This window comes from Pinus tabuliformis, chromosome 3_2 (assembly GCF_031772625.1).
Source record: "Pinus tabuliformis cultivar Carrire ecotype Pingquan chromosome 3_2, CPIR1, whole genome shotgun sequence".
Classification (NCBI taxonomy): Eukaryota; Viridiplantae; Streptophyta; class Pinopsida; order Pinales; family Pinaceae; genus Pinus; species Pinus tabuliformis.
This window is the reverse complement of record NC_142302.1, coordinates 1,031,747,220-1,031,750,823: the sequence shown is the minus strand read 5'-3', so window position 1 is coordinate 1,031,750,823 and position 3,604 is coordinate 1,031,747,220.

Below are 3,604 nucleotides of genomic sequence, written 5' to 3'. Positions count from 1 at the left end.
TGATGTACATAAGAGGTGAAATCACTATCATACAAGGAAAATGCCCTCACGCAAGAGTGGCTCCAAGAGATGTTCCGCTACAAGAAGTCTCAGTCAAAAGGACTCCTATCAGTATGACACAAACTCATACATGATGATAATGAGCATCCTGCTAATTTGGCATACAATGGATCTCAATGCAAACATACATGGTGACAACATGAGTATCCCATCAACCTGACGACAAAGGGATCTCAAATAAAACATGATGAATCATGACAACAAGTACATCCCACAAATGATTCCGTATCATTTCAAGCAGCAATCATGAAAACAGTAAGAAACAAGATCCGCCATCAAACATCAAACACGGATCTGTGTACCACAATTCATAGCGAAAAAAGGAAGTACATGAACACACTGCATATAACTCACATCCCAAGGTCATCTAAAGAAAAGGATGTCAAATTGCTGAAGCTGGCTAGACCATCCATCTCGTTGTGTCGAATCTCATGGAATGGTTGCTCACATGTTGAATGCTGACACCTACACTCCACTTAGAAAAGTGGCCGAAAAATGAAATGAGCAAATGGAAAATCTGAATGCACCATCAAATTTGTGGCGTTGAATAGTGCAAGATTGACTATCAAATTTGTGAATTCTAAGAATGTGAAAATCTGGGGCTTAAGGAATCTTTTAGATTCCCCCTAGATTCATCAAAGATTCCCTCCTTCGGGTCCTTTGCAAATCTATTGCTCAGATCAAGAAACTGACTGCGCCATCGGGTTCGTGTCGCCGAGAGGTGTAAGATTGACATAAAATTTGTCCAATTTGGATACTGCAAAAATTTCACCCTCCTCAGAATTTCGCTCAATCATGGTTCCACCTACAATAAATTAATTAAAAATTCTGCCTCTGTTTCCATGCATGCTCCTGGTTCCTCCATGCCTGGGTGCACTAACAAAATGAATGTTAATATAAATTTTTGTGGCAGATTTATCAAGGAATTTGTTGTAGGCGGATTGGTATGAAGTCTGCATAGTAAGGAGAAGTTCGAGTGGTCAAACCTCGACCCCTTCATTTTAATCTGCCATTTCTTTTACAAAAAACCATAACATTCTCATTTTTGGGGTCAGGTCTGCATTGGGCGGCCTACCCCATACCTTCCATAGTGCATGTAGTTGGCGTATTAAGCATTGAATTAAATTTGGGTTGGGCATATTGCGTTGATAGCTACGCATTAAAAGGAGTGTTGGTATATGGTTTAATGGTTGGGCCATTACATTACATGGTGTATTAATAGGTTGTATTGTGCGGCCACCACGTGGGCCTGGCCGGCCCTCCTGCCAATCGTGGGTTCAACTCCCACCGACCTCGTTTAAGTGATGAAATTTTTTTGTATGGTGGTGTGTTGGGGTTTCTCGAGGGCGTGGGCCGGGTCCAACGGAGGTGGCCCGCCCACCCCATAATAAAATGTGTAATGTGTATATGGTTTTACCAGCAGGGGTCATGGCCCGTTGGTCCTTATTTTAATATAAATTTGTTATATAATGTTCTGGTTGGGAAGGGAGGTGGTGGGGGTCATGGCATGCCACCTCATATTACATTTTTATTTTATTTTATTATAATAAGGCCATTTTTTTTATTTTGTCTAACATAAGGGTTATTAGACAAATTAAAGAGGCAACAATTTCACCCGCTTTCGGGAGCTAGGTTTCCTGTCCCCAGGGTCGGTCAAATTGTAGGACACTTAAACCTGGACCACAACCCAACTTTGACCAGAACTTTGACTGGCTTATCCTCCCTCATATGAGCTCGGATTGACGAAGCATTTGCACCACCACGATCAGGATGACGAGATCTACGCTTTGGTCCTGGTTTGAAAGAATTCTTATCATTTTGATTTTTGAGCATCCATAAGCCCTCTTTATCCTATGTGTGTCCATGGGCCTAGCTGGATCAATCCTCCCCACTGAGGAGCCTTTGGTCCTCCAAAAGCATGAAAAATAATCTGTAACTTCTCTGTACCTTGTCTGCATCACAAGCATCCTTGAAAAGGTCTCGCTTCCATCTCCTTCACCTTTATTCTTCGGAGCCTTAGGCGATGAGCTGACACCAGCAACCTCTGCAACCTGTAGTACATTGTTTCACAAATTACATGCTTGACTTTCATGACCAACTAATGACCCAAGAATCCCATACTTGCCACAAGTTTATAACACATACTTGGTGGACAAGTTTACATCAAGATGGACACAATACCCCAGCTACGAAAACAAGGCCAACATATCATTGTTGCTCCAACAAGTGATGCCAAACACATCATCAATGCAACACATGATTTACAAAGATAAGGCCAAACACTATTGTTGCTTTGACAAGTGATGGAAACACGACATCACTCTCATAGTTTATCATGTAGCTCAAAATAAGACCAGACATCATTGTTGCCTAATAAGTGATGGAAAAAACATCATCACTTTTACATTTTAAATTGCAACAAATGATTTACAAAAGCATGACCATGAAATGCTAACATATCTAGAAATAATTTTTCACTTATCAAGGTGAATGGGTCGCCTCCTTGTGGCACATTCAATGGTCGAACAACAACTTCACCTGGTTCATGCACCGAAGCTTTGTCTTTAAGGCATTGCTCTTGATGGAGACTCTAACAAGTGACTCTTTGATGGCCACTTCTATCGCAATGAATTCAATAGGTTTTCTTCCTCCAGATCTGCTTAACATGTTTCTTTACCTGCTATTGAGAGGGTCTTTCATGCCTCCTCCTTTTGTGTGCTGCCATTCTTTTCCAACACTCAGAAAATGTATGGTTATGTAATCCATGAAAGGTACATTTTTTTCAATTCCATGATTTATGTTCATCTTTAACAACATGATTATAATCGAAATGAACATTTGAATGTCGAGACTGGTTATACCTTTCCTTTTTGCCTCTAGTGTAAGTATGGCAATGAGAGCTTGCCTCAGCTCTTTCCCTACAATGGGCACTGCCATGGGATGATAGCGGTGTGTTCCCATCATTTTCTTTCCTCGATGATTTCGACAATGTCTTGGAAGAATCTGACACCTTCGAGCATTCTCCCTTAGTGTATCTCAAGCCTGCAATTTGGGTCTTTGCACAACCTCCAATGGTTGAGTTATGCCTTGGTTATTAACACCAAGTTATTTTTCCTGATCGTGCCTCATCCTGGTAAGGAGCTTCATGTTTGTCCCTGTAATTGGGATATCCAAATTTCCAATAGAAATCATACTATGTGAAGACGAAATCGAAAGGAAATCAACATCTTTTACCTCCTCTATCAATTTGGAAAGAACTGATGAGAGCTTCTCATCATTTGTTGTTGGTGGTTCACTAGTTGTCTCTGCGCATTCCCCAACTTCCTTTCTAACAAACCCAAGTCCTGTTCGACAGGGTAATTCTTCTACTTTTATGGGGTTGACAATGCCTTGGCCATTAATGCCCAACCCTTTTCCTTCATACCCCATTCTCTTAAAGAATTTGGAGCCAATTCTTGTGGTATGATTTTGAAAAACAGCGAAATCATCATCAGGACACATACATGAATCCAGAGAACTAATTTTTACCTCACATGGGTCACGT